At 41.9% G+C, this 19860-nt stretch overlaps 2 protein-coding genes across 11 annotated transcripts in view; one reads left to right on the forward strand and one right to left on the reverse strand.

The window, feature by feature from the left end:
• The window catches only part of LOC140185000 (uncharacterized), a 435439-nt gene that overhangs the window by 277118 nt on the left and 138461 nt on the right, over positions 1-19860 (forward strand). The window lies entirely within an intron of this gene.
• The window catches only part of LOC140185234 (uncharacterized), a 46139-nt gene that overhangs the window by 21453 nt on the left and 4826 nt on the right, over positions 1-19860 (reverse strand). For 7 of the 10 annotated variants that reach the window (XM_072238624.1, XM_072238626.1, XM_072238622.1 and 4 more), the window contains exon 2: positions 18075-18124. The exons of the other annotated variants lie outside the window; for them this stretch is intronic. The gene's annotated coding sequence lies outside the window, so the exon portion shown is untranslated. The remainder of the gene's footprint in view (positions 1-18074; positions 18125-19860) is intronic. 10 annotated transcript variants of the gene reach the window in all.

Here is a 19860-nt window from a genome sequence, read left to right on the forward strand (position 1 = left end):
GGTTTCAGCAAAAAAAAACCCTCATTGCAAAGGGCAAAATAAGCTTCTTAGCAATAGGATGACATCTATTCTGAAACAATTGTGTTCCCAGTGTTTAAAAATACTTTGGTTTTGTCTGAGACTATTGCAAAGAGAAGGATGCAATCCAGGGGACATGGTAATGTAGCAGTTAACTTCACACTTCACAGCCCCAGCAATCGGAAGACTGGGGTTCAATTCCTGCCGCTGTTCTCCCCGTGAGGACCTGCGTTTCCTCTGGATGCTCCGGTTTCCTCCCACATTCCGAAAGACAAACGGGTCCGGGTTAGTGAGTTGTGGGCATGTTATGTTGGCACTGGAAACATGGCAACACTTGTTCGGTGCCCACAGCACATCTTCGGGCTGTGTTGGTCATTGACACAAACAGCGCGATTCATTGTCATTCAATACTCCGATGTACTTGTGACAAATAAAGCTCATCTTTCTTTCATCTTCCCCGTGTATTTTTTCCTTTGCATTTTTTCCACTGCATTTTTTCCTTTTATTAGAAGTAGTTCAGAGTAGGTTTACTGGGATATTGAATGGAACAGGCAGATTGTCTTCCGGGGAATGCTGGACAATCTAGTCTTGTTTCTTTTGGATTTGGAAGAGCAGGAGGAGATGACAGAGTAAATGCGGAAATGACTTTATATTCCATAACTCAGGTTACTCTATGACCGTTATTCATTTGAAACTAATTAGACAACATATTTCTCTCTCAGAGAGTTGTCAGTCCTTGGGACTTTTTTCCTTCAAAGATGTTTGAAGCTCTCTTTGAATAAATTTAAACCAAAACTAACGTTCATAATAAGCAACAGAGCAATGGAAAATGGAAAATTGAGGCCACATCTGGATCACCATTAATGTTAATAGCTGGCAAAGAGGACACAAGTATCTCACTCCTGCTTTGAATTTGTATTTCTGCTTGCACGTTGTCAGGCAGTGGAGAATGAAGCAGTAACCAAAGTCAATTGTTGTTCATTAAACTGAAAACAATGCAGTTAGATAAAAATGCATCTCATTTTAATTAATTAACAAATTAATTAAAAGTTAGGCAATACATCTGAAAATATCAAGTGTGAGGGGATCCAGGAGTGCCCCTATTAACTGTTTGAAGTGAGACAGAGAGAGACATTTATCATTGATGGTTTGTTTGGAAAGGAGAGAGAGACAGAGTTACTTACCACTGATATGTTGCTTTTGAAAAGAGACAGAGAGAGACTAAGATTAACAGTTGGACTGTCACTTTAAGTCATTGGAAGTAACTCTGGATTTTTACTGAGTTTGGAGTTGGAGACAGCACCGAGCAGCTCGAAGGTTGCTATGGTGACTGAAGGCGGTGTTATTTAATGGACATTTGATGTTGTGATTTTCAGCAGGTTATTGATGTTACTTCCAAGGACTTGTTGCCTGCTTGTGCAGTTCTTCACAGACAAAGGAAGGAGGGACTCTTTGAATGACAGGTGATGTTCAGCTGGTGGGATAAATGGGAGGTCAGATGATACAGACCTCAGACACATGATCCGGACACTGAATGAGCATTATTGTGCCTGCAGAGAAAGTGGGTTTTAGAGGATCGATCAGGCAGATCGATCCAAATTGCTATTCCACCGTGTGAAGAAGGGGTTCATTGGTGGGGAGTTGTCTATGTGTCCACCCTTGCTGGGGTGATAACTCCACCACAGGAAGACGGGTCCCCCGGTTAAATTCACAGTTGGTGACTTGTAAAGGATTTCGGAGGACGACGAGAAGATCAACGGCATCAGCTCACCTGAAGACTCAACTCACTCTCTCTCTCTCTCTCTCTCCATCACTACTCAACTAAATACCACGAACTGAACTGAACTGAACTTTACTCAACATCGTAAGACTGCATCTTTTTACCCCAAGACTTAAAGAAGTTTGGTTTTTCATACATATATATATATATATTCCACACTTACTTTTATATATAATCATTGCTAACCTGTTTGATTTATCTACATTTATATTACTGTATTGCATAGTTACTAATAAATATTGTTAGTTTATAGCAATACTGAACTCCAACGTGATTTCTATTTCTGCTGGTTCTTTATCCCCGTCACGGTGTACGTGACATAATTGGGGCCTGCGTCCGCGATATGAACAAATTGGTCGGGAGGCTGGTTTGAATTGATTGGGGAAAATCACTTTTGATTTGGTTGTGTGGAAACACAGCAGAAATGGGTGTTAGAGACTTTCTGAAATCACCAGACCTGGTGACTTTGAAGTTTGCTAAAAAGTATGAGTTGCGGGACATTGCTAAAGAATTGAGAATTGAGGTAAAGAAGGGTGTGAGTAAAGTAGAAATTCAAAGAAAAATATTTGAATATTATATAGACAAGGGAACATTTGATGAGGAGGCGTTAGAGTTGTTCATGGAAGGTGAATCTACTGAGGATGAGCTTCAGCTTCTGTTGGAAATAGTAAACAGGGAGCATGAACTGAAATTAAAACAGCTCGAGAGAGAGGTCAGAGAGGCAGAGAGACGAAGGGTCCAAGAGGCTAAAGAGGCATAAATACAGAGACAGCTCGAGAGGGAGAAATGGCAACGTGAAGATCACGTGGCAGAAAGGCAGAGACAGTTTAAAAGGGAGAGGTTGCAGCAAAGAGGTTTAGTGTCGGACCCTGATGATTTTTACAGCTCGGAAGGGCTCGTTTCGTGTGATGAATTTAAAAGTTGTGTTCCTGATGAGGTAAGGGCATACCCAGTGGCAGAGGATGCCCCACCCTGAGGGGGTTTGATAAAAAAGCAGACAAAGAAGTTTTAACCCACGAGGTTAAGTTAACTCCAGAAGGAAGTTTGCCAGAGAATAGCTGGGAGGTTCGAGACGACCTTGAATTTGAAACTGGGACAAGTGATGACAGCCCAGAAGAGGCAGGTGTTCCGATTGAATGTGTTCAGCTTGTTGAAGTACCTGTGGATTCACAGGGTCCTGAACCTTGTGTTGAAACTCAGTTAAGGTCTGAGGTGTCTGACTTGGTTGGAAAGGAATGCAGTTTTTGTGTGTCAGATGGACGTGGTTCAGTGGATAAGGGGTTAACCTTGGTACCAGTGGAATGTGAGGATTCTCAGTCATTGTAGTAGACCATGTTTTAAAAGCTGGAAGTAATCGGAAAAGTGCTGTTCCTGGACTTTTGGATAAAGTGATGGAAAAGGTTGGATTGGTTGCGCGACCTTTGACCCTGCTTGCAGGACAAATGCCTGCTGAGACAGGATGTGCTGCTGTGTTGCATTTTGTTTGGACATTTGGAAGTCAGCTCCTGCAAGGTCATTCTGTTATTCAGAGTGATGTTATGGAGAGGAAGAAGAATTGTTGTGGGTTTGGAGTGGAAGTTGCTATGGATACAAGTCGAAGTATAGATCGTAATCAGATGGGCAGTTTATTTGGTCTCTTTCATAATGTATACATGATTCTGATCAGCCTGATGATGGTACTGAGTTTAATGAACAATGGAGGCATGATGACAGCTCTCCAAGATAAGAGTGTTTCAGCAATTCCGCTGATGAGCAAAGTTGCTATTGAGACCTGTGATAGCAAGACCAAAGGGTTAAATTATGATGTGTCACAGACTTGTCCACCTTCCAGATTTCAGCAGGATTTGGAGGGTAATACAGCTGATAAGGGTAAGGTGTATAAGAAAGGTTTGCCTTTGTTGAGAAAGGAATGTATCGAGGAACAGAAGTGAGATTCTGGAACGGTGGCTTAAAGGGAGATGGCTCTCACAGGAGAGGAGGTTCAGAGAGAGTCAGTGGGATGTTACCTTGAAGATGGGGTGTTGATGAGGAAGTGGAGACCAGCCACAGTGCCTGCAAGTCACGGGGTGGTTTTGAAAGGTTACAGGGCTGAAATTTTAAACATGGCTTACAGTATGCCTTTAGGTGGACATCATTGTGTGAGGAATGAGGAAAATTGGGACGAGGGGGTTCCCCTCTTCTTATTTATTGTTGGAGATTCGATTCAGAAGGCAGTGAAGGGTAACTTGTTGGAACCTGTGTTCAGTTACAGGCCAAAAGGACCTTTGACCCTACTCAGAGAACTCTGGAAGGGATTTAGTAAGCTTTGTGACTTTGCTAAGGAAAGTTTACAAAATGGTCGAGTCAAAATAAGACACTTGTTTACTAGAATTGTAGCTGGAAGAATTATTGGAGTACAAAATGGAGTTGTGAAATCTGATACTGGAATGGAAAAACATGTTTACTCATTGAATCTAGACGCACCAAGATGTCAGAATTCCATTGTTTTGAAAAATATTTCTGATAAGCTCCACCAGTTGGACCCAAAACCGAAAAAACAAGTAAAAAAACAAGTTTTGAAATGGGGCACAGGTGCAGTGAATGACATCATTATGAATTTAGTCCAGCTTATGAAATGGTATCATCACAGAGTGAACTCTGAGAAAAATAAAATGGTTGAACAAGAAATTAGAAACAAGAAAGAACAAAGAAAGAGAATGAATGACTGTATTGATGGAGTGGGGAAGCTAAATCCCTTATTTAGATTGACTTGTTAAAAGGATACTCGGGCGTTCCTTTAACAGAGAGGGTTAAAGAGATATCAACATTTGTGACACCGTCTGGACTGTATGAATACAACGTTTTACACTTTGGGATGAAGAATCCTCTAGAAACATTTCAAAGAATGTTCAATTCAGTGATTGGAGGGTTAGAAAGCACAGGCGTTGATATCAATGATTTAGTGGTCTGGAATGACACATGGGAAGAACATATTGCAGCGGTAGAGAAACTGTTTGATCGACTTTCTAAGGCCAGTCTTACGGTGAACCTGGCTAAAAGTGAGTTTGGCCATGCCACAGTTACACATCTGGGTTATGTGGTGGGCCACGGCCACTGGCTCCTGGACAGGCCAAGGCTCAAGCTGTTGCTGAGGTTCCTGTTCTGACAGAGAAGAAAGCTTTGAGGAGGTTTTTAGGGATGGTTGGGTATTATAGAAAATTCTGTAAGAACTTTGCTGTCATTGCTCTCCCCCTAACAAAGCTCCTAGGGAAGTGTGAAAGATTTGAATGGAGTGACCTTTGCCAGGAGGCATTTGAACGTCTGGAAACTATCCTGTGCTCAAAGCACCTGATTTTTCAAAGCCATTTTCTATAACAGCTGGTATTAGTGAGGAAGCTGCTGGGGCGGTACTGTTACAGAAGGGTGCGGATGATATTGAACACCCAGTAGCTTATTTCTTAAAGAAATTTAATGTACACCAGAAAAAATATTCAACTGTTGAAAAGGAATTACTAGCACTTATTCTGGCTTTACAACATTTTGAGGCCTATGATCAGAGACCTCAAAACCTTTCTGTTGCTCAGAAACCACTTGTGGTTTACATGGGTTATAACCCGTTGATGTTTCTAACTAAGATGGATAAGCATAGAAGGTTGTTAAATTGGAGTCTAGTATTGCAGGAAGGTGACTTAAAAATCAAACATCTCATAGCTGATTAGTTATCCAGATGTTAAGTTGAAAACTGTAACCATTTTTGCTTTGTCATCAGATATTTTTTTCCCCTGCATTGTTTAAAACCCTGTGATGGACCTTTTAAAAAAAAATTGTCCTCGATATTTTTTTTTCCCTGAGGAAGGGGAGTGTGAGGGGATCCAGGAGTGTCCCTATTAACTGTTTGAAGTGAGACAGATAGAGACATTTATCATTGATGGTTTGTTTGGAAAGGAGAGAGAGGGACGAAGATTGACAGTTGGACTGTCACTTTAAGTCAAAGGAAGTAACTTTGGATTTTTACTGAGTTTGGAGTTGGAGACAGCACCGAGCAGCTCGAAGGTTGCTATGGTGACTGAAGGCGGTGTTATTTAATGGACATTTGATGTTGTGATTTTCAGCAGGTTATTGATGTTACTTCCAAGGACTTGTTGCCTGCTTGTGCAGTTCTTCACAGACAAAGGAAGGAGGGACTCTTTGAATGACAGGTGATGTTCAGCTGGTGGGATAAATGGGAGGTCAGATGATACAGACCTCAGACACATGATCCGGACACTGAATGAGCATTATTGTGCCTGCAGAGAAAGTGGGTTTTAGAGGATCGATCAGGCAGATCGATCCAAATTGCTATTCCACCGTGTGAAGAAGGGGTTCATTGGTGGGGAGTTGTCTATGTGTCCACCCTTGCTGGGGTGATAACTCCACCACAGGAAGACGGGTCCCCCGGTTAAATTCACAGTTGGTGACTTGTAAAGGATTTCAGAGGACGACGAGAAGATCAACGGCATCAGCTCACCTGAAGACTCAACTCACTCTCTCTCTCTCCATCACTACTCGACTAAATACCACGAACTGAACTGAACTGAACTGAACTTTACTCAACATCGTAAGACTGCATCTTTTTACCCCAAGACTTAAAGAAGTTTGGTTTTTCATACATATATATATATATATTCCACACTTACTTTTATATATAATCATTGCTAACCTGTTTGATTTATCTACATTTATATTACTGTATTGCATAGTTACCAATAAATATTGTTAGTTTATAGCAATACTGGACTCCAACGTGATTTCTATTTCTGCTGGTTCTTTATCCCCGTCACGGTGTACGTGACATAATTGGGGCCTGCGTCCGCGATATGAACAAATTGGTCGGGAGGCTGGTTTGAATTGATTGGGGAAAATCACTTTTGACTTGGTTGTGTGGAAACACAGCAGAAATGGGTGTTAGAGACTTTCTGAAATCACCAGACCTGGTGACTTTGAAGTTTGCTAAAAAGTATGAGTTGCGGGACATTGCTAAAGAATTGAGAATTGAGGTAAAGAAGGGTGTGAGTAAAGTAGAAATTCAAAGAAAAATATTTGAATATCATATAGACAAGGGAACATTTGATGAAGAGGCGTTAGAGTTGTTCGTGGAAGGTGAATCTACTGAGGATGAGCTTCAGCTTCTGTTGGAAATAGTAAACAGGGAGCATGAACTGAAATTAAAACAGCTCGAGAGAGAGGTCAGAGAGGCAGAGAGACGAAGGGTCCAAGAGGCTAAAGAGGCAGAAATACAGAGACAGCTCGAGAGGGAGAAATGGCAACGTGAAGATCACGTGGCAGAAAGGCAGAGACAGTTTAAAAGGGAGAGGTTGCAGCAAAGAGGTTTAGTGTCGGACCCTGATGATTTTTACAGCTCGGAAGGGCTCGTTTCGTGTGATGAATTTAAAAGTTGTGTTCCTGATGAGGTAAGGGCATACCCAGTGGCAGAGGATGCCCCACCCTGAGGGGGTTTGATAAAAAAGCAGACAAAGAAGTTTTAACCCACGAGGTTAAGTTAACTCCAGAAGGAAGTTTGCCAGAGAATAGCTGGGAGGTTCGAGACGACCTTGAATTTGAAACTGGGACAAGTGATGACAGCCCAGAAGAGGCAGGTGTTCCGATTGAATGTGTTCAGCTTGTTGAAGTACCTGTGGATTCACAGGGTCCTGAACCTTGTGTTGAAACTCAGTTAAGGTCTGAGGTGTCTGACTTGGTTGGAAAGGAATGCAGTTTTTGTGTGTCAGATGGACGTGGTTCAGTGGATAAGGGGTTAACCTTGGTACCAGTGGAATGTGAGGATTCTCAGTCATTGTAGTAGACCATGTTTTAAAAGCTGGAAGTAATCGGAAAAGTGCTGTTCCTGGACTTTTGGATAAAGTGATGGAAAAGGTTGGATTGGTTGCGCGACCTTTGACCCTGCTTGCAGGACAAACGCCTGCTGAGACAGGATGTGCTGCTGTGTTGCATTTTGTTTGGACATTTGGAAGTCAGCTCCTGCAAGGTCATTCTGTTATTCAGAGTGATGTTATGGAGAGGAAGAAGAATTGTTGTGGGTTTGGAGTGGAAGTTGCTATGGATACAAGTCGAAGTATAGATCGTAATCAGATGGGCAGTTTATTTGGTCTCTTTCATAATGTATACATGATTCTGATCAGCCTGATGATGGTACTGAGTTTAATGAACAATGGAGGCATGATGACAGCTCTCCAAGATAAGAGTGTTTCAGCAATTCCGCTGATGAGCAAAGTTGCTATTGAGACCTGTGATAGCAAGACCAAAGGGTTAAGTTATGATGTGTCACAGACTTGTCCACCTTCCAGATTTCAGCAGGATTTGGAGGGTAATACAGCTGATAAGGGTAAGGTGTATAAGAAAGGTTTGTCTTTGTTGAGAAAGGAATGTATCGAGGAACAGAAGTGGGATTCTGGAACGGTGGCTTAAAGGGAGATGGCTCTCACAGGAGAGGAGGTTCAGAGAGAGTCAGTGGGATGTTACCTTAAAGATGGGGTGTTGATGAGGAAGTGGAGACCAGCCACTGTGCCTGCAAGTCACGGGGTGGTTTTGAAAGGTTACAGGGCTGAAATTTTAAACATGGCTTACAGTATGCCTTTAGGTGGACATCATTGTGTGAGGAATGAGGAAAATTGGGACGAGGGGGTTCCCCTCTTCTTATTTATTGTTGGAGATTCGATTCAGAAGGCAGTGAAGGGTAACTTGTTGGAACCTGTGTTCAGTTACAGGCCAAAAGGACCTTTGACCCTACTCAGAGAACTCTGGAAGGGATTTAGTAAGCTTTGTGACTTTGCTAAGGAAAGTTTACAAAATGGTCGAGTCAAAATAAGACACTTGTTTACTAGAATTGTAGCTGGAAGAATTATTGGAGTACAAAATGGAGTTGTGAAATCTGATACTGGAATGGAAAAACATGTTTACTCATTGAATCTAGACGCACCAAGATGTCAGAATTCCATTGTTTTGAAAAATATTTCTGATAAGCTCCACCAGTTGGACCCAAAACCGAAAAAACAAGTAAAAAAACAAGTTTTGAAATGGGGCACAGGTGCAGTGAATGACATCATTATGAATTTAGTCCAGCTTATGAAATGGTATCATCACAGAGTGAACTCTGAGAAAAATAAAATGGTTGAACAAGAAATTAGAAACAAGAAAGAACAAAGAAAGAGAATGAATGACTGTATTGATGGAGTGGGGAAGCTAAATACCTTATTTAGATTGACTTGTTAAAAGGATACTCGGGCGTTCCTTTAACAGAGAGGGTTAAAGAGATATCAACATTTGTGACACCGTCTAGACTGTATGAATACAACGTTTTACACTTTGGGATGAAGAATCCTCTAGAAACATTTCAAAGAATGTTCAATTCAGTGATTGGAGGGTTAGAAAGCACAGGCGTTGATATCAATGATTTAGTGGTCTGGAATGACACATGGGAAGAACATATTGCAGCGGTAGAGAAACTGTTTGATCGACTTTCTAAGGCCAGTCTTACGGTGAACCTGGCTAAAAGTGAGTTTGGCCATGCCACAGTTACACATCTGGGTTATGTGGTGGGCCACGGCCACTGGCTCCTGGACAGGCCAAGGCTCAAGCTGTTGCTGAGGTTCCTGTTCTGACAGAGAAGAAAGCTTTGAGGAGGTTTTTAGGGATGGTTGGGTATTATAGAAAATTCTGTAAGAACTTTGCTGTCATTGCTCTCCCCCTAACAAAGCTCCTAGGGAAGTGTGAAAGATTTGAATGGAGTGACCTTTGCCAGGAGGCATTTGAACGTCTGGAAACTATCCTGTGCTCAAAGCACCTGATTTTTCAAAGCCATTTTCTATAACAGCTGGTATTAGTGAGGAAGCTGCTGGGGCGGTACTGTTACAGAAGGGTGCGGATGATATTGAACACCCAGTAGCTTATTTCTTAAAGAAATTTAATGTACACCAGAAAAAATATTCAACTGTTGAAAAGGAATTACTAGCACTTATTCTGGCTTTACAACATTTTGAGGCCTATGATCAGAGACCTCAAAACCTTTCTGTTGCTCAGAAACCACTTGTGGTTTACATGGGTTATAACCCGTTGATGTTTCTAACTAAGATGGATAAGCATAGAAGGTTGTTAAATTGGAGTCTAGTATTGCAGGAAGGTGACTTAAAAATCAAACATCTCATAGCTGATTAGTTATCCAGATGTTAAGTTGAAAACTGTAACCATTTTTGCTTTGTCATCAGATATTTTTTTCCCCTGCATTGTTTAAAACCCTGTGATGGACCTTTTAAAAAAAAATTGTCCTCGATATTTTTTTTTCCCTGAGGAAGGGGAGTGTGAGGGGATCCAGGAGTGTCCCTATTAACTGTTTGAAGTGAGACAGATAGAGACATTTATCATTGATGGTTTGTTTGGAAAGGAGAGAGAGGGACGAAGATTGACAGTTGGACTGTCACTTTAAGTCAAAGGAAGTAACTTTGGATTTTTACTGAGTTTGGAGTTGGAGACAGCACCGAGCAGCTCGAAGGTTGCTATGGTGACTGAAGGCGGTGTTATTTAATGGACATTTGATGTTGTGATTTTCAGCAGGTTATTGATGTTACTTCCAAGGACTTGTTGCCTGCTTGTGCAGTTCTTCACAGACAAAGGAAGGAGGGACTCTTTGAATGACAGGTGATGTTCAGCTGGTGGGATAAATGGGAGGTCAGATGATACAGACCTCAGACACATGATCCGGACACTGAATGAGCATTATTGTGCCTGCAGAGAAAGTGGGTTTTAGAGGATCGATCAGGCAGATCGATCCAAATTGCTATTCCACCGTGTGAAGAAGGGGTTCATTGGTGGGGAGTTGTCTATGTGTCCACCCTTGCTGGGGTGATAACTCCACCACAGGAAGACGGGTCCCCCGGTTAAATTCACAGTTGGTGACTTGTAAAGGATTTCAGAGGACGACGAGAAGATCAACGGCATCAGCTCACCTGAAGACTCAACTCACTCTCTCTCTCTCCATCACTACTCGACTAAATACCACGAACTGAACTGAACTGAACTGAACTTTACTCAACATCGTAAGACTGCATCTTTTTACCCCAAGACTTAAAGAAGTTTGGTTTTTCATACATATATATATATATATTCCACACTTACTTTTATATATAATCATTGCTAACCTGTTTGATTTATCTACATTTATATTACTGTATTGCATAGTTACCAATAAATATTGTTAGTTTATAGCAATACTGGACTCCAACGTGATTTCTATTTCTGCTGGTTCTTTATCCCCGTCACGGTGTACGTGACATAATTGGGGCCTGCGTCCGCGATATGAACAAATTGGTCGGGAGGCTGGTTTGAATTGATTGGGGAAAATCACTTTTGACTTGGTTGTGTGGAAACACAGCAGAAATGGGTGTTAGAGACTTTCTGAAATCACCAGACCTGGTGACTTTGAAGTTTGCTAAAAAGTATGAGTTGCGGGACATTGCTAAAGAATTGAGAATTGAGGTAAAGAAGGGTGTGAGTAAAGTAGAAATTCAAAGAAAAATATTTGAATATCATATAGACAAGGGAACATTTGATGAAGAGGCGTTAGAGTTGTTCGTGGAAGGTGAATCTACTGAGGATGAGCTTCAGCTTCTGTTGGAAATAGTAAACAGGGAGCATGAACTGAAATTAAAACAGCTCGAGAGAGAGGTCAGAGAGGCAGAGAGACGAAGGGTCCAAGAGGCTAAAGAGGCAGAAATACAGAGACAGCTCGAGAGGGAGAAATGGCAACGTGAAGATCACGTGGCAGAAAGGCAGAGACAGTTTAAAAGGGAGAGGTTGCAGCAAAGAGGTTTAGTGTCGGACCCTGATGATTTTTACAGCTCGGAAGGGCTCGTTTCGTGTGATGAATTTAAAAGTTGTGTTCCTGATGAGGTAAGGGCATACCCAGTGGCAGAGGATGCCCCACCCTGAGGGGGTTTGATAAAAAAGCAGACAAAGAAGTTTTAACCCACGAGGTTAAGTTAACTCCAGAAGGAAGTTTGCCAGAGAATAGCTGGGAGGTTCGAGACGACCTTGAATTTGAAACTGGGACAAGTGATGACAGCCCAGAAGAGGCAGGTGTTCCGATTGAATGTGTTCAGCTTGTTGAAGTACCTGTGGATTCACAGGGTCCTGAACCTTGTGTTGAAACTCAGTTAAGGTCTGAGGTGTCTGACTTGGTTGGAAAGGAATGCAGTTTTTGTGTGTCAGATGGACGTGGTTCAGTGGATAAGGGGTTAACCTTGGTACCAGTGGAATGTGAGGATTCTCAGTCATTGTAGTAGACCATGTTTTAAAAGCTGGAAGTAATCGGAAAAGTGCTGTTCCTGGACTTTTGGATAAAGTGATGGAAAAGGTTGGATTGGTTGCGCGACCTTTGACCCTGCTTGCAGGACAAACGCCTGCTGAGACAGGATGTGCTGCTGTGTTGCATTTTGTTTGGACATTTGGAAGTCAGCTCCTGCAAGGTCATTCTGTTATTCAGAGTGATGTTATGGAGAGGAAGAAGAATTGTTGTGGGTTTGGAGTGGAAGTTGCTATGGATACAAGTCGAAGTATAGATCGTAATCAGATGGGCAGTTTATTTGGTCTCTTTCATAATGTATACATGATTCTGATCAGCCTGATGATGGTACTGAGTTTAATGAACAATGGAGGCATGATGACAGCTCTCCAAGATAAGAGTGTTTCAGCAATTCCGCTGATGAGCAAAGTTGCTATTGAGACCTGTGATAGCAAGACCAAAGGGTTAAGTTATGATGTGTCACAGACTTGTCCACCTTCCAGATTTCAGCAGGATTTGGAGGGTAATACAGCTGATAAGGGTAAGGTGTATAAGAAAGGTTTGTCTTTGTTGAGAAAGGAATGTATCGAGGAACAGAAGTGGGATTCTGGAACGGTGGCTTAAAGGGAGATGGCTCTCACAGGAGAGGAGGTTCAGAGAGAGTCAGTGGGATGTTACCTTGAAGATGGGGTGTTGATGAGGAAGTGGAGACCAGCCACTGTGCCTGCAAGTCACGGGGTGGTTTTGAAAGGTTACAGGGCTGAAATTTTAAACATGGCTTACAGTATGCCTTTAGGTGGACATCATTGTGTGAGGAATGAGGAAAATTGGGACGAGGGGGTTCCCCTCTTCTTATTTATTGTTGGAGATTCGATTCAGAAGGCAGTGAAGGGTAACTTGTTGGAACCTGTGTTCAGTTACAGGCCAAAAGGACCTTTGACCCTACTCAGAGAACTCTGGAAGGGATTTAGTAAGCTTTGTGACTTTGCTAAGGAAAGTTTACAAAATGGTCGAGTCAAAATAAGACACTTGTTTACTAGAATTGTAGCTGGAAGAATTATTGGAGTACAAAATGGAGTTGTGAAATCTGATACTGGAATGGAAAAACATGTTTACTCATTGAATCTAGACGCACCAAGATGTCAGAATTCCATTGTTTTGAAAAATATTTCTGATAAGCTCCACCAGTTGGACCCAAAACCGAAAAAACAAGTAAAAAAACAAGTTTTGAAATGGGGCACAGGTGCAGTGAATGACATCATTATGAATTTAGTCCAGCTTATGAAATGGTATCATCACAGAGTGAACTCTGAGAAAAATAAAATGGTTGAACAAGAAATTAGAAACAAGAAAGAACAAAGAAAGAGAATGAATGACTGTATTGATGGAGTGGGGAAGCTAAATACCTTATTTAGATTGACTTGTTAAAAGGATACTCGGGCGTTCCTTTAACAGAGAGGGTTAAAGAGATATCAACATTTGTGACACCGTCTAGACTGTATGAATACAACGTTTTACACTTTGGGATGAAGAATCCTCTAGAAACATTTCAAAGAATGTTCAATTCAGTGATTGGAGGGTTAGAAAGCACAGGCGTTGATATCAATGATTTAGTGGTCTGGAATGACACATGGGAAGAACATATTGCAGCGGTAGAGAAACTGTTTGATCGACTTTCTAAGGCCAGTCTTACGGTGAACCTGGCTAAAAGTGAGTTTGGCCATGCCACAGTTACACATCTGGGTTATGTGGTGGGCCAAGGCCACTGGCTCCTGGACAGGCCAAGGCTCAAGCTGTTGTTGAGGTTCCTGTTCTGACAGAGAAGAAAGCTTTGAGGAGGTTTTTAGGGATGGTTGGGTATTATAGAAAATTCTGTAAGAACTTTGCTGACATTGCTCTCCCCCTAACAAAGCTCCTAGGGAAGTGTGAAAGATTTGAATGGAGTGACCTTTGCCAGGAGGCATTTGAACATCTGGAAACTATCCTGTGCTCAAAGCACCTGATTTTTCAAAGCCATTTTCTATAACAGCTGGTATTAGTGAGGAAGCTGCTGGGGCAGTACTGTTACAGAAGGGTGCGGATGATATTGAACACCCAGTAGCTTATTTCTGAAAGAAATTTAATGTACACCAGAAAAAATATTCAACTGTTGAAAAGGAATTACTACCACTTATTCTGGCTTTACAACATTTTGAGGCCTATGATCAGAGACCTCAAAACCTTTCTGTTGCTCAGAAACCACTTGTGGTTTACATGGGTTATAACCCGTTGATGTTTCTAACTAAGATGGATAAGCATAGAAGGTTGTTAAATTGGAGTCTAGTATTGCAGGAAGGTGACTTAAAAATCAAACATCTCATAGCTGATTAGTTATCCAGATGTTAAGTTGAAAACTGTAACCATTTTTGCTTTGTCATCAGATTTTTTTTCCCCTGCATTGTTTAAAACCCTGTGATGGACCTTTTAAAAAAAAATTGTCCTCGATATTTCTTTTTCCCTGAGGAAGGGGAGTGTGAGGGGATCCAGGAGTGTCCCTATTAACTGTTTGAAGTGAGACAGATAGAGACATTTATCATTGATGGTTTGTTTGGAAAGGAGAGAGAGGGACGAAGATTGACAGTTGGACTGTCACTTTAAGTCAAAGGAAGTAACTTTGGATTTTTACTGAGTTTGGAGTTGGAGACAGCACCGAGCAGCTCGAAGGTTGCTATGGTGACCGAAGGCAGTGTTATTTAATGGGCACTGGATGTTATGATTTTCAGCAGGTTGTTGATATTTCTTCAAGGACTTGTTGCCTGCTTGTACATTTCTTTGCAAAGGAAGGAGGGACTCTTTGAATGACAGGTGATGCTCAGCCTGGTGAAATAAATGGGAGGTCAGATGATACAGACCTCAGGACACATGATCTTTTTTTTCTGAATGAAACAGTTCAATATTAACACAAGATATTCATGTTAACCTGCGGCTGACCTAATAGAAACTATAGAAACTACAGCACAGAAACAGGCCTTTTGGCCCTTCTTGGCTGTGCCGAACCATTTTCTGCCTAGTCCCACTGACCTGCACACGGCCCATATCCCTCCATACACCTCCCATCCATGTATCTGTCCAATTTATTCTTAAATGTTAAAAAAGAACCCGCATTTACCACCTCATCTGGCAGCTCATTCCATACTCCCACCACTCTCTGTGTGAAGAAGCCCCCCCCAATGTTCCCTTTAAACTTTTCCCCCCTCACCCTTAACCCATGTCCTCTGGTTTTTTCTCTCCCCTTGCCTCAGTGGAAAAAGTCTGCTTGCATTCACTCTATCTATACCCATCATAATTTTATATACCTCTATCAAATCACCCCTCATTCTTCTACGCTCCAGGGAATAAAGTCCTAACCTATTCAACCTTTCTCTGTAACTGAGTTTCTCAAGTCCTGGCAACATCCTTGTAAACCTTCTCTGCACTCTTTCAACCTTATTTATATCCTTCCTGTAATTTGGTAACCAAAACTGAACACAATACTCCAGATTCGACCTCACCAATGCCTTATACAACCTCATCATAACATTCCAGCTCTTATACTCTATACTTTGATTAATAAAGGCCAATGTACCAAAAGCTCTCTTTACGACCCTATCTACTTGTGACGCCACTTTTAAGGAATTTTGTATATGTATTCCCAGATCCCTCTGTTCCACTGCACTCCTCAGTGTCTTACCATTAACCCTGTATGTTCTACCTTGGTTTGCCCTTCCAACGTGCAATACCTCACACTTGTCTGTATTAAACTCCATTTGCAATTTTTCAGCCCATTTTTCCAGCTGGTCCAAGTCCCTCTGCAGGCTCTGAAAACCTTCCTCACTGTCTACTACACCTCCAATCTTTGTATCATCAGCAAATTTGCTGATCCAATTTACCACATTATCATCCAGATGATTGATATAGATGATAAATAACAATGGACCCAGCACTGATCCCTGTGGCACACCACTAGTCACAGGCCTCCACTCGGAGAAGCAATTCTCTACCACCACTCTCTGGCTTCTTCCATCGAGCCAATGTCTAATCCAATTTACCACCTCTCCATGTATACCTAGCGACTGAATTTTCCTAACTAACCTCCCATGTGGGACCTTGTCAAAGGCCTCACTGAAATTCATGTAGACAATATCCACTGCCTTCCCTTCATCCACTTTCCTGGTAACCTCCTCGAAAAACTCCAATAGATTGGTCAAACATGACCTACCACGCACAAAGCCATGTTGACTCTCCCTAATAAGCCCCTGTCTATCCAAATGCTTGTAGATTCTGTCTCTTAGTACTCCCTCCAATAACTTACCTACTACCGACTTTAAACTCACCGGCCTATAATTTCCTGGATTACTTTTCGATCCTTTTTTAAACAACGGAACAACATGAGCCACTCTCCAATCCTCCGGCACATCACCCATAGACAGTGACATTTTAAATATTTCTGCCAGGGACCCCGCAATTTCAACACTAGTCTCCTTCAAGGTCCGAGGGAACACTCTGTCAGGTCCCGGGGATTTATCCACTTTAACTTTCCTCAAGACAGCAAGCACCTCCTTTTCAATCTGTACAGTTTCCATGGTCTCACTAATTGATTCCCTCAATTTCATAGACTTCATGCCAGTTTCCTTAGTAAATACAGACGCAAAAAAACCTATTTAAGATCTCCCCCATTTCCTTTGGTTCCGCACATAGCCGACCACTCTGATCTTCAAGAGGACCAATTTTATCCCTTACAATCCTTTTGCTCTTAATATACCTGTAAAAGCTCTTTGGATTATCCTTCACTTTGACTGCCAAGGCAACCTCATGTCTTCAATCATCTGGACACTGAATGAGCATTGTTGTGGCCGCAGAGAAAGTGGGTTTTGGAGGATCGATCAGGCGGATCGATTCCAAATTGCTATTTCATCGGTGAAGAAGGGGTTGACTGGTGGGGGGAGTTGTCTATGTGTCCACCCTTGCCGGGGTGATAGCTCCACCACAGGAAAACCGTCCCCCTGTTTAAAGTCACAGTCGGTGACTTGTAAAGGATTTCGGAGGACAACAAGAAGATCAACGGCATCAGCTCACCTGAAGACTCAACTCACTCTCTCTCTCTCTCTCTCTCTCTCTCTCTCCATCACTACTCAACTAAATACCACAAACTGAACTGAACTTTACTCAACATCGTAAGACTGCATCTTTTTACCCCTAGACTTAAAGCTTGGTTTTTCATACATATATATTCCACACTTACTTTTATATATAACCATTGCTAACCTGTTTGATTTATCTACATTTATATTACTGTATAGTGTAGTTACTAATAAATATTGTTAGTTTATAGCAATATGTGACTCCAAAGTGGTATCCATCTCTGCTGGTCCTTTATCCCCGTCACAAATGATAAAAGATGTTCATTCTTTGAATTCTTTAAAAACTATGCACATATAATTTTATTGGGATAAAGTGAGTAAAGCTACGTTGATGCTTGAAGGGCATGGTTAATTATAGAAAGCATTGCTGTGAACTGACTGGTGTGCCAGTAGCTCAAATGATCCAATGAATCCTTTCCCACAAATGGAACAGGTGAATGATCACTCTGCGGTGTGAACTTTCTGATGCCTCTGTAAACCGGATGCCCAAGTAAACCCCTTCTCGCATTGTCAGCAGGTGACTGGTCTCTTCACGGTGTGAATTCAGTGGTGCTTCACAAGGTTGGATGTCAGACATAGTCAATCCCTCATATAGTCAATGCAGTTGGAGAACAAAATGCTGGTGTGTTCTCAGCACCTGGGTTCCAGTGGATTTCACTGAGTTACAACATTTCAGACACACAGCATATTTCCAGTTGGGATGAGATACTTCCTCATCCCTAAGGATCAACTGCTGATATATTGGTGTCACAAAGGAAACATCCGATCACTCCTTTAACATCTGGACAGAGACATTAAAACTGACCTGTTGTTGGTGTTTGGATTCCCGTTCACAAATTCTTTGTCACTTGTAACCTGCAGGAAGATTTACAAAAGATATCAATGGGTAAAGGACAGCATTTCAGAAGAAATATTTTTAATCTCCATAGTGAGCTCTGACATCTCACGGTTGTCGCAAATTTCTACCCATGTTGGAGAAAGAAATTGATCTTTATGTTACTCGGGTGGGCTTAAACTGACAGCAGGGTGATGGGAACCGTACTGACAGTGCTGAAGATGAGGTAGTTGGTTTACAAATAGAGGAAATGTGTGGTGAGACTCCTAGTGAGGAGAGGCTGATGGCAGGGCAACATTGCAATCAACAGGATGAGTTGCCAGTGTAAGGGGTGGGCAGAATTGGGAAAGTTGAATACTAGACTGAAGGTGTTATATTTGAATATGCGCAGTATACAGAGTAAGGCCGACAAACTTGTAGCACAGTTACAGATTGGCAGGTATCACTGAATCATGGCTGAAAGCAGACTATAGCTGGTTCTGTCCAAGGACACTCATTGCATTGAAAAGACAGGCAGGAAAGCAGACAGGGTGGCGTGGTTCTGTTGGTAAAAAATCAAAATTGAATCATTAGAAAGAGGTGACAATGGATTGGGAGGTGTTGAATCATTGTGGAGAGAGCAAAGGCACTGCAAGGGTTAAAAGACCCTCATGGGAGGAATGCACAGACCACCAAACAGTAGTAAGGATGTGATCCACAAGTTCCAATGGGAAAAAGAAAATGTATGCCAAAGGGGCAAAGTTACAATAGTCATGGGGGATTTCAATATGCAGGCAGATTGGGAAAATTAGGTTGGTGCAGTTTCAAATACGAGGAATTTCTAGAATGCCTATGGGATGGCTTATTGTGGTTGAGCCCACGAGGGGATCAGCTATTCTCAATTGGGTATTCTGCAGTGAATTCTGGTATTGATCAGAGAGCTTAAGGTAAAGTGATCGAATGCATCCTGAAATTTGAGAAGGAGAAGCTAAAGTCCGATGTATCAGTATTACAGTGGTGTAAGGGCATTACGGAGGCAAGAGAGAGGAGAGAGCCAAAATTGATTGGAAAAGAACACTGGCAGGGAGGACGGCAGAGCAGCAATGGCTGGAACCTCTGGAAGCAACTTGGAAGTCACAGGATATATACACACCAAAGGAGTAGCTAGATGGCACAACCATGTCTGTCAAGAGAAGTCAAACTCAACATGAAAGCCAAAGAGAGGGTATATAATAGAGTGGAAATTAGTGAGGGAAAAGTTTTAAACACCAGCCGACGAAGACAACTAAAAAAATCATTAAAGAAGTAAAGATGGAATATGGAATTAAACTAGCCAATAATATTCAAAGTTTTTTTCAGATACATAAAGTGTGAAAGTGAGCTGAGAGGTGATCTCAGACTGTTGGAGAACGATGCTGGAGAGTTCATCATGAGGAACATAGAAATAGCAGGTGAATTGCATCAGCCTTCACCATGGAAGACACTAACAGAATGGTGGAAGTTGCTGGTGTCAAGGATCACGAAGTGTGTAAAATAACCAGCAGTAGGGAGAAGGTTCTTGGAAAACTGAGGGTAGATGTCACCTGGATCAGTTGGTGTTCACCCCAGGGTTCTTAAAGAGGTGGCTGAAGAGACTGTGGAGACATTTGTAATGATCTTTCAAGAATCGCTAGATTCTGGAATAGTTCCCGAGGACCCATGTCACATCACACTTCAAGAAAGAAGAAAGGCAGAAGAAAGAAAATTAAATAGGCCGTTTAATCTGACCTCGGTCGTT

The sequence above is a fragment of the Mobula birostris genome, chromosome 20 (assembly GCF_030028105.1).
Source record: "Mobula birostris isolate sMobBir1 chromosome 20, sMobBir1.hap1, whole genome shotgun sequence".
Classification (NCBI taxonomy): domain Eukaryota; kingdom Metazoa; phylum Chordata; class Chondrichthyes; order Myliobatiformes; family Myliobatidae; genus Mobula; species Mobula birostris.